Below are 12,238 nucleotides of genomic sequence, written 5' to 3'. Positions count from 1 at the left end.
TAACCAGCACCAGACTCTTTGTAGCGGGGGGGTAATGCCACAGCCAGGGAAAACCTTTCACCAGTTTCCCCGCCAAAGCATTACCGGTGACCGCTAGTCAGCCAAGGCCGGGGATCCCTGGGGAGGGGGTGACCCCTCAATAAAGGGGTCCTCTTCTCCAGGGCACCTTAGGCCTAGTCTGATAGCCTGGGGCTATCCCCGACACCCCTGGCCGGTGGGTGCCGGGTTGATAGTGTAAATGTGTTGTGTAAAAATTAAAATATTGTCTTTAGCTGTGGTACTACACATCTCAGCAAGCCTCCCCCGCATGCTGGTACTTGGAGAACCACAAGTACCAGCATGTTGGGCACTACGGGCCTCGAGCTGAAAAGTTCACAGACTATTACATTTCCGAGTCCCGGCAACTAAATCGCACCTAAAAAAAAAAATAAAGCGAGAAGGTGCGAGTTGAAATTTTACGTTAATTTGTGACTATTACATTTGGCCCCATATCATCTTTACATGTGGAGCTGGATAGAGGTGTGTGGCCGGGTCCAAAGCCCCAAAGTAAAGTGGTCACACATGTGACCACTTCACTTCTTACTTGCCAGAACGGGCTCTTATCGAATCCCGTCTCCCGATGATTTAAATGGGTACAAAAGAATTCTTCATTGCTTCCATTAGGATTTTAAATTTTTTCTGGCTGGGCGTACTTCTTAATAAATCGTCCCCTACAGTGTCTTATTTATGAATGCAAGAGACAGCGTGGCTGTTTCCGCCTGTTCTAAATCTCCTTTTTGGCCAATTAAAAAAGATTGGATGGTGCAAATTAGGATTTATTAGGCAGCATGTATAATCAGTGCCAGCTGAATGTTTCCAATTCCTTCTGTAATACCTGTGCTGGCCTGCACTGCGGAGCACTTCTCAGAAGGACATGTCTTTCATCCCTGCACGAGACTTGTGGCTCTCCGAGTCCACGTGACCTGATGCTTTAAAGTTAAACACCTCAGCAGACAGAAGTGGAAGGACTGGAGAGCTTCCAGTTGTCTGGCCTTCCAGCTGCCAGCTCGCAGTCTGCCTCAGACAGCAAACCAGCGAGCTGCCTGCTCTGTAATCACAGTGCGCGCACAGAAGTGAATTCCTATCTGCCTATGTCTGCATTACATATGGTGTCTCTTGTCTTGATTATTTTAACACATTTCCAGCAGTTACAGCATTTACTACATAACTTCTCAGGAATTCTGTACTGTGTACCCTACGCAGTAATAAATAATGTCAGCTATTCATACAGTAATGTAATATATCAATTTGCATTGTTAGATTTTGAGATTATGATTAGATTTGGGATTATATTATGATCGTAAGCACATTTGTTTCTTATTCTACGTCCCCAGTACAGCTATATGTCTCTTTTTACAATGTGAGGCTGGTAAAAGAATAACTGATGTCCCCTCTGGTGTAGGAGTGAGGATTCTTTCTTTCCATTATTAAACCTAAACTTGAACATACTTGGCACTTTCACATGGAACTAGATTAAGACCCCATGAGGCTCTTGGCAACATACTGGTTGGCGCTCTTGGCAACATACTGTTTGGCGCTCTTGGCAACATACTGGTTGGTGCTCTTGGAAGCATACTGGTTGGGGCTCTGGGCAACATACTGGTTGGGGCTCTGGGCAACATGCTGGTTGGGGCTCTAGGCAACATACTGGTTGGCGCTCTTGTCAACATACCGGTTGGCTCTCTTGTCAACATACTGGTTGGCGCTCTAGGCAACATACTGGATGAGGCTCTTGGCAACATACTGGATGGGGCTCTAGGCAATATGCTGATTGGGGCTCTAGGCAACATACTGGTTGAGGATCTAGGCAACATGCTGGTTGGGGCTCTAAGCAACATGCTGTTTGAGGCTCTAGATGACATACTGGGTTGGGGCTCTTGGCAACATACTGGTTGGGGCTCTAGGCAACATACTGGTTGGGGCTCTAGGCAACATACTGGTTGGTGCTTTTGGCAACATACTGGTTGGTGCTTTTGGCAACATACTGGTTGGGGTTCTTGGCAACATACTGGTTGGGGCTCTTGGCAACATACTGGTTGGGACTCTGAGCAACATACTGGATGGGGCTCTAGGCAACATGCTGGTTGGGGCTCTAGGCAACATGCTGGTTGGGCTCTAGGCAACATGCTGGTTGAGGCTCTAGGCAACATGCTGGTTGAGGCTCTAGGCAAACATGCTGGTTGAGGCTTTAGGCAACATACTGGTTGGGGCTCTAGGCAACATGCTGGTTGGGCTCTAGGCAACATGCTGGTTGAGGCTCTAGGCAACATGCTGGTTGAGGCTCTAGGCAAGCATGCTGGTTGAGGCTTTAGGCAACATACTGGTTGGGGCTTCCTTCTGACCTCCATTAATCAAAATAACAACAAAATAAAAATGGGTTAGTGTAATCTGGGCCTGTTAGTCCCCAATGCAACTTAGACAGAAGCCTAATTGGCCTAATGGATGATCCGGCTAGGCTAGCAAAGGTTTCATAGTCTGAGATTGTTATGATATCCAGAAAAGGTTGATCCATAGCCATATTGTACCACCACCCATTGTGTTCTAATGACATATCACCGGATGCCAGTAAAAGGATAAGACCTCAAGATAACACCAATGTTGAGATGTATTAATGATCAAATTTATAATGCGATCTTTAACGCCTGTCTTTGCCTACTTACCTATGGTTAGGTCCACCAGTATGCTTCATCTTCTTTTTGCCAGGAGAGCTCTGCCATACCTTGCTGTCCCGGAGATGTAATCACTTTATGACATGGGTGATGTAATGCACATGTGCAGCTATCAGGCTGTGCATGCACTAGTAGCCACTATCAGATCCTACTCCAGACCCCTTTGTCAAAATGTAGCCAATAGGCTACAATGGTTAATGCCAATTAATAATGGCATTAGCTATCGGGCACAAGCTCCAGAAAGTTCTGTGCACTGATCTCAATATTTTGGTTTTGGTTTCGGATATGGACTCATCTTTGTGTTTTGGCTTTGGTTTTGTAATACCACAATCAAGTGTTTTGGATCTGTTTTTTTTTTTTTTTTTAACAAAAAGTTTTTTAAAACTGCTAAAATCATGTAATTTTTGCAATCAAAACTAGAAATTTGGATTTAAAATCCGAATTCCGAACTGCATGAAGATCAGAAACGTGACTCTGATCTGTCTGGATCTCCTCAGGAGATTAGAACCACTCCTCCGATCTGACTTCAGATGTGTCCTTCCCTGGCCTACCACAGTTCTGACTCTGGGGCTTGGTACCTCCAGGAACAAACTGTTATGGCATAAGAACAATGGGGCTATCTGCCTAGATTAGTTGTCTTCTTCCACATCCATTTTAACCTCTTCCACGACTTTGGCCTGTGGTCATTTGAATTAAGGGGGTCATTCAGACCCACTCGCGAGCAGCAGTACGCTCACAAGTGGGTCAATGTTCCCCACTGCGCATGCGCACGACGGAGGGAGCTCTGTTGTGCGCATGCGCGAGACCCGACGAGCGAAGGACTTTCCTTCGCTCGGAGTGTCTCATCAAAGGGGGCGTGCTGTTGATGGTGACTGACAGCACGCCCCCTTTGGTGGGTGTGCCGGGGGCATGCCTGCCAGACGGAGGCGTTCCCAAGGGAACGCCTACCGTCTGCAGCCGGCCCCACTGACATCACTAGTGATGTCAGTGGGAGTGATTTTGGCTCTGATAGAGCCAAAATCACTCCTGGCCTTACGGTTGAGAAACTCAACCGCAGGCTTTTACTCTCAGTTCCGATGGTCGCGATGGTCAAGACCATCGCGACCATCATTTTGCACGCTCGTATATGCTGTGGGTGGTGACCCACAGCTATACGAGCGTCCAGGAGGACGCTCCATATTAATGGAGGTGGGCCCTGATTCAGAGCGAGCGCTCTGGTCAGAGTGTCCGGCTCTGAATCAGGGCCTAAGTAAGATGAGGAAGAACCACGGTTATATTTTTGTAAATGTAGCAGCTGCGAATGGAATTCTATTTCCCTGGGCTTCTGGCCAAGCTACTGTTATGGACAAAGGGGCTAAGATGACTGATTATTTCGCTTATAACCCGCATATTGTACTGCACATGCCCACAAAAATGTGTGCAGTTACATCCATGTGTAGATTTGTTCGTTTCTTTCACTTGGAACTCGTTACGACTAGAGAGTCAGGATGAGGAAGGGAAGGGCGGACATTTGCAGTCCTGTTCACATAAGTACAACTAAGGTAGACTCGTACAGAGATTCAGATCAGTAGCCACATCACTTGTGGGTCTCTGAGAGCTGGTGCAAACACGCATTGATGATGGTGGTAGTTGCCAGCACTAGCAACTATACACTTCTGATGTCTTATTGTGCTTATGTCTATTATATATGACTTTGTGTGCCCATATTTTAGAACAACATTCTTGGCACTTTCAGTCGTAAACGAGTATACCTGCTTTATTATTGAGGGATTTTTTTTTTTATTTAAATCAATCCTGAGGGGTATATTTACTAAAGTGAGAGTTTTTAGAAATGGAGATGTTGCACATAGCAACCAATCAGATGACAGGGGTGACACCGAAGTGACAGGAGCTGGGTTCTGCACTGTAGCATTACGTGCAGCACTCTGCACCTGCCTTGTGACGCCACTGGACTCCGGATCGCCAATAGTTGTATGTGCTCGCCCCTGGAACGCCAAGTAATGTCCATCACCAACTTATATTCAACTCTGCACCAGTTCCTATGGCTTTTACTAGATGAAAGTAGAGATGTGCAGGTCCGGTTCCTAAAGAACCGACAACAACCGAATTTAGAGGTTCCGAGTCGAGCAGAGTCCCGGTACCCGATCTTCCCACGGTTCAGCCCTCGGACTTTAAAACTGAACTCGGGTTTTGGAATGCATGCTAATAGGTCAAAACTACATAAGTTTAGATGTTTTTTTTTTTTAAATACAGATCCAAAACCAAAACTTGTGAGGGTGGTTTTACAAAACCAAATTCAAAACACGAAGATGAATCTGGATCCTAAACCAAAACCAAAATACGGGGGTCAACGTACATCTCTAGAAGAAAGTAAAAGGACAGCCAGCTGGAAATTTTTTTATTTCTTATTAAATTTCCCACTATGTTTTTATATGAGAATAAAAGGTCAACTTTAATGTGCTACCTGTAAAACTACATTGCGGAAGTGAAATTGTTTTAAATGTATTTTAAGCTCTGAGGCTAAAAATAATAACATCAAAAGAGTACAGGAATTAAATTTTTATTCAACTCTCCTATTGACACAATATTCACTGAAGCCAGGTCTCGTTCTGAAGGACCAACAATATAAGAAGCCACAAGGTCTAGACTTGGGAGGAGACTCTTTCATACAAAGCATTTTACTGCTGGAGATGCAGCCAGCACCAACTCATGGCAGAACCATTTCCTTTGCTCACAGCAAAATCTATTTTAATTCACTGTTTTTGAATTTTTCACTACATTGCAAGTTACTGCTTTTCAAACTGCTTTGGAAATGTCAACCTAGGATCACAGCGCTGGTTGTTTTGAGACATCTGTTAAAATAATGCAGGCTTGTAAATATTTTGTACAGAGAATATTACTGTTTTAATATAAAATAATACAAACCACAGTTACCATTATTAGTTGGGCTGAGAATGACCAGAATTGCGCTGCATTTTAAAGGCTTACTAATAGAGATGAGCGGTTTGGTTTTGCTGAAAACCGAACAGACCCAAAATTTGGGGATCCGAGTCAAACTGAGTCCCAGTTCGGATCACTTTGTGGCTCCGAGTAGAACAGAGTCCTGGCTTGGATCACTTTGGGGTTCCGAGTAGAACAGAGTCCCATCTCAGATCACTTTGATCACTTTGGGGTTCCAAGCAGAACCGAGGTCTGGCTTGGATCACTTTGGGGTTCCGAGTAGAACCGAGTCCCATCTCAGATCACTTTGGGGTTCCGAGTAGAACAGAGTACCATCTCGGAACACTTTGGGGTTCCAAGTAGAACCAACTCCTGGCTTGGATCACTTTGGAGTTCTGAGTAGAACCAAGTCCCATCTCAGATCACTTTGGGGTTCTGAGTAGAACTGAATCCGGAACTCTGGTGTTCTCGCCAAGTTTGGAACTCGGATTTATGAAACGTATCTTGCATTTTTTGGATTGCAATTATGTCTATTCCTTGTGATTTCAGGTGCTGTGAGATGGTCAAAATTTACTTGAAATGAATGTTATTGATGTTATTAATACTATAGGAAGAAAAACAGGTCCAAGTTACATGATTTTATGTTTTTATCAATTATCTGTTTTTAACGAAAACCAAACCGAACCAAAACACTTGAGGGTGGTTTTGTCAAAACCAAAACATGATGATGATTTAGATTAGAACCAAAACCAAAACACAGGGGTCTACGCACGTATCTGCTTACTATTGATGACGTAGCTTCAAACAAATGTAAAAACACATTGTAGATTTCAGGGCCGATGTAATGAGTGTAAGTAGAAGATATTCCGCTCAATCTGAAGCTTTACTAGTAATACTGTATTTCCTTGGAAGGTGTAAGGGCACATTATTGAACTACTCTACGCCATGAACAAGATCTTGTTGCTTTTTCGAAATGATTCCATCATTACTTTACAAACTCCACTTTATTTTATAAAAATAATCTTAGTGTTCTTCCCCGATTTCAGCTATTTTGCTCTAAGGCGTAAATGAATAGCAAGAAATACAGTATAAAATTGGGTCAATTATAAATGGTAAAAATAGCTGCTTATCGCTAGGGCCAATTTACTCTGGTTTGGTTTTGTCGTGTGTCTATTTGATCACGGTTGGGGCTATTATTATGGAGTCTTGCATAGACTAGAATGTAAATAATGAGAAACTGCTAATCGTTTACAGATTTGCAATTATTTCCCCAAACATTCTAGAGCTATCAGTGAAGAGTAACTGGGCAGTAGAACTGGGTATATTTACTAAAGTCCAAGTTTTTAGAAGTGGAGATGTTGCCCATAGCAACCAATCAAATCCAAATGTGATTGTAAACAATAGCTTGAGGTGACGGTTATACTGCTGCGGTATGTGCGCCTCACAGCCACACTATAAATTCTGAATATGTGTCATTTCAATGTGTACGTGAAATCTGAACGGAATAAGCAACATATACAGGAGATTATACAGTATCAATTACAATTACAGGACTTTAACAATTGCATGTCATGTTGAAATGAGGCCCCTGCACACACAAGCTTACAATCTAAGAGCTAAAGGAAATTAAAATGCAAAGTGTTTGAAACCACCTGTGCAGTAGTTGATGATGTGACAGGTGATGGGTGAATATGATATATTAGGTGGGAAAAAAAGTGAATGGAAAATTGACATCTTGAACCACAAGTATTGAATTGGGGTATGTTGGCAACTGCACGGCAAACATCTTCATGGCCATCGAACTAGTGACATTAGGGGAGATGTACTAAGCTCTAGAAAGTGATCAATAGGAAAGTGATAAACTGCCAGCCACTCAGCTCCTAACTGTCATTCTACAGGCTGTGTTTGTAAAATGGCTGTTACGAGCTGATTGGTTGGTAGTTTATCACTCTCCAATTTATCACTTTCCAGAGCTTAGTACATCTGCCCCATTGTATTGTGTTTCGAACCAGTGTGAATTGGTCTAGCGGTTTTAGTACCTATACATGCTTATTGCTTACATGATGTAGTTGATGAGAGAGGAAGACAGAAGTAGATGATTTGCAGCCTATGGGGCCTATTCATTAAACGTAAAAATTCAATGGAGATAATTAGCTTAAGAACTCTCATGGAGTTCTAGCTAATTATAGGTGGAATTCATCATTCCACCTCTCCATAAGTATCTATTCCGAAAAGCTGTCATTTTTGCGATGACAGCTTTTCGGGAAATAGATACTGTTCCCTGCCTACACTACATTATCGCATCTGGAAACAGTGCTGCGCATGCACTGTTACATCTGTAAAACCAGCGCATGCGCAGCACTGCCTACAGATGCGTTAAGTTTCGTACCCCCCCGACCCCCCCCACCCCCCTCCACTCACCTCCCCCCCCCCGACTTACCTGTCCGCGCAGCAGCCTCCGGCTCCGTCCTGCTGGTCTGTCATGTGGTTTCCCAGCAGGCCACATGACAGATTAGAAAAAATATATATATATTTTTTTCTTTTTCTAAACTTTCTTGTGCTCTGCTGGGGAGCACACATGTCCGACCAGCCTCCGGAGCCTGAGGACGGAGCAGAGCGCCGGAGGGACTCGTCGGGGGACCTGCACACGCGGATACAGGTAAGTGGATTCTGCTATTCGCCACCTCACAGTGGCGAATAGTAACTGCATCAAATTCCGAAAATTCATAATTTTCGGAATTTGATGAATACCACAATTTCCACATCCCCATACTAATGTATGGGGAGTGTGGAAATTAACGCAGGGGAACTTAGCAAGGAGATATCTATGATATCTCCTGTGCTAAGTCTGTTCATGAATACTAAAATAACGTTATTTAAGGAAAATGTCCTTAAAAACGTTATTTTAGTGTTGATGAATAGGCCCCTCAGTCTTTTGAATGTGGAGTGATTGTGGGTTACTAATCTCACATTATATTCTCAATAGCATTGTCTAATTAGGCTTTCATGGAAAGATGAAACCCGGTGGTGCCTACCCCTCCCATCTCTACAGTCTAACCCTAACCTTTCCTGGGCAGTGCCTAACCCTAACCTCCCCCCGGTGGTGCCGAACCCTAACCCCCCTTCTCCACATCTTAACCCTAACCCTCCACGGTCGGTGCCTAACCCTAACCCACCCCAGGAGGTTCCTTATCCTAACTCGCTCATCCCCGGCCTAACGCTAACTGTAACCCGCATACTTACCTTCTGGATGCTGGCGGTTGGGATGCCGATGTCTGTATTTTGATCCCTTTGGGATACCGGCGATGGCATTCTGGTGTCGGGATTCTGGCGTTGGTATGCTGACGTCCGGCATCTTGTCCCCCGGCATCCTCTCCGGATCCCCTTCCAAGTATGTAATGGTGACAATTGGATATTGGCACAATTATATAATTTGCTGAAATGTTCTGTTGGGGATTGCAGTCTAGTCTATTTCAACCTGAGACATCATCAGCCAGAATAATTAAAAATGGTACGACAAGAACTCCACAGAGCTGGGTGTCATGGTTAAGTTGCAGTGCCTAAACCGTCATTGAACCTGATGATGCATTATTGCAGAATAGTCTTTGATGGCCACAGAGGATGGTCAGATGCTCTCAATGTGCCTCAAATCCACCTTGTGTTTTTTGGCACTGTCATTTAGCACTTATACCCACTATCAGTGCCCAGGATAACCACCTGAACATTTTGACTTATCTTGACCTCCAAGCCTGATCTGGGCCTCACAGACTTCCTCCACACTGCAGCCGTCAACTTTGAGGTCTGAAGGCACATTTTAGCATATCCATGGAATGCCTTGCCCCAATGCTTTCTAGCTGTTTCATTGTCAGTGCTCCTCACCCAGGTTAATGAAATGGTTGAAGGTCCAGGACCAGCTAGAAGCCAGTAGTTCCTCCTAGCAGGTCCTAATGCCTGAACAGCCGACTTATCTAATTACATTCTCAGATACACAGACTACCATGCCAACACAATAATCTATATTCATATTGTTGTCATTGTGAATGTCGACATATGGAATTGGTGTTAGGCAACAGTTAGGTTTAGGCTGCAGTTAGGGTTAAGCTTTGGTTAAGATTAGGCTGCGGTTAGGGTTAGGATAGGCTGCAGTTAAGGTTAGACTGTGGTTAGGGTTAGGTATAGGCTGCAGTTAGGGCTAGGGTTAGGCTGTGGTTAGGGACAGGCTTCAGTTAGGGTTAGTCTGCAGTTAGGGATAGGCTGTTGTTAGGATTAGGGATAGGCTGCAGTTAGGGTTAGGCTTTGGTTAGGGTCATATGTTATTTATAGGCCATAACTTTCTCATTCTCCAGACCTCATTTTGAGAAGGATCTGCAGCTGCTTATATGTGATGCTGCGGCAGCCTGCTTACTACCTTGTGCTAATGTGATTATCCACCCGTCTATGAATATCTGTATGTCTTCATGCAGATGGCCCAGCCAGTTGTTTTTCAGCCTGCAGTGTCTTCACTGGTATCGAGACTTAGACCCACTACATGGTGCGTGCACATATGTACAGTCTGTCATTACTTTCTACAGTGCATGCACAGTTTGCAGATATCCGTGGAATCGGTCCGCATTTGCACTTAAGCCCAACTCAGTATCAGCCCCCTGGTGGACAAATAGGTGCTCTTGCGCAAAGGGAAAAGAAGCATTGTTTTTTGTTTGTGAATGAGCCCTAATCAGATTATATATAAACTGCATGCACAAAATGCAAATTCCAAGTGCCCTGACATTGAACTTGTAATGGTTTCAGAAATATCCCACCTGCATTTTGTTCATAATATTATAGTTATAAGAACATGTTCTCTAGCTCCTTAATCATCCCTCATAAACTTTTATGATGTAGACTGTTTACCATTTACTATCTCTTCTTTGCACAATAAATTGCTTACAGACATATTTGTTAGGTAACACTCTTGCTGTCTCACTGTTGATATTTCTCACCGTCCAACATCAGTGTAAATCAATCATTCCCCAGGGCTACAAACTAGTTCTAACTCAATGCTCACACGCAATTCATGGCTGTCTCCAGCCAGCAGCCTCAGTTCCAATACGTGTATATGGTGTATGTTTTAGTGTTTTGTCTTTGCAGTACACAGTAGGTAGATGGATGAATTAAAGGGGGGATCTCTTTTGAGAAGTTAATAAAAAAAAGTAATGTGACCTTTGTTCCCATCAAGCACAAGAGAGCATTTCCCAAAAAAACATATAAACTTAAAACATCATTAAGATTCGCGGAAACTGACATGCTTTTCCCTGTGGCATGTATACCAGTAAACTTTCAGATACACAGTACATAAACAAAAAGCATTCTAAATATAATAAAAAAATGAATACTGTACAAATACAAATGCTGAATTAAAAAGATTAGCCAGACACTTTTTGGGGAATAATATAGGAATTATAAGTCTCTAAAAAAACAAATTCAGGATCACTTAGGAAGCAAAGAAGCACGTAAGATTTTGGGGCAGTTTTACTAAAGGGTGAAAAGCCGTATTGCTGTTTAAAATGTGTTTCCATTTTGCCTATGTAAAGAGGTTACAGTTCATGATAATGTTCCCCTCCCCATAAAATTAATAAATATTATTGTAGGGGAAAATAAAAAGTCAATATGATATCTGTCATATGAACATAATTTATATCTACAAATCTAGGTATGGATTAGTTCTGGGTTCTTGGGGAGCCCCCTGACAGTGACTTGACTGCCCCTTCCCCCTAAGGTAAGGGGTGGGTCTCCCGGGCAGTGGCCCACAGGGGATGTCCCTCGTCTAGCCAGTCCAACCCTGGATAGAGATACAAAGCAAAGCTGACACTAGTATCAGGCAAACTAGGGGCTCGTCTAGGCAACACACTTGTCAAACAGTCATACAGGTGTCCTAAGACGAGCTCAGGGAAGACAGAAACCTCCTGTGGAGCAGATGGGCATGGTTAGTGGGCACCTCAGACAGTGAAGTGCCAATGTATCAAACTACTTGTGCTGTCAAGCCTTCAAAAAGAGCCGATATCCGCTGCAGTCTCTCGAGTATCGATCATAGGATTCTATAGTCAAAATGGCAAAAGTACAGTATCAAGCTCCGATATCTAATGCCAACCTTTGATGGTGTTAGCCTTTGTAGCTGTTAAAGTCTGCTCGCACATGGCGCTAGTTCTACTGGGTAATGTCACTTTATTTGTGTTTTTTATGGCCCCGTGGCAACCCCACAAAGAGCGCTGACCTTGAGGAGAAGCAGCCGGCAACCTCTTATCTATGAAACTACTAGCTGCAGCTCCTCAATGTCAGTGATGGGTCGGTAGTGTGCCGTTGGACTGTGATGTCACTGCCCAGCGCAACCTTTCAATTTGAGGAGCATAGGAGGCCATCCCCACATGCTAAAACATTTAGCAGCATGGGTGGGGGCTTCAACACCCAAGGGGGAAGGAACCACCATTGACGGACGCCACCGAAGGTGTTTCCAGAGCTTGAGCAGTCCCTGTTAAAAACAAGTGTTCCGTTTGGGATCTTTCAATGCATTGACACTTCCATTAACTCGGACTGGGAAATAGCAATGACGATGA

This window comes from Taudactylus pleione, unplaced genomic scaffold, assembly GCF_031769625.1.
Source record: "Taudactylus pleione unplaced genomic scaffold, aTauple2 ptg001956l, whole genome shotgun sequence".
Classification (NCBI taxonomy): domain Eukaryota; kingdom Metazoa; phylum Chordata; class Amphibia; order Anura; family Myobatrachidae; genus Taudactylus; species Taudactylus pleione.
This window is presented reverse-complemented; position numbering follows the sequence as displayed.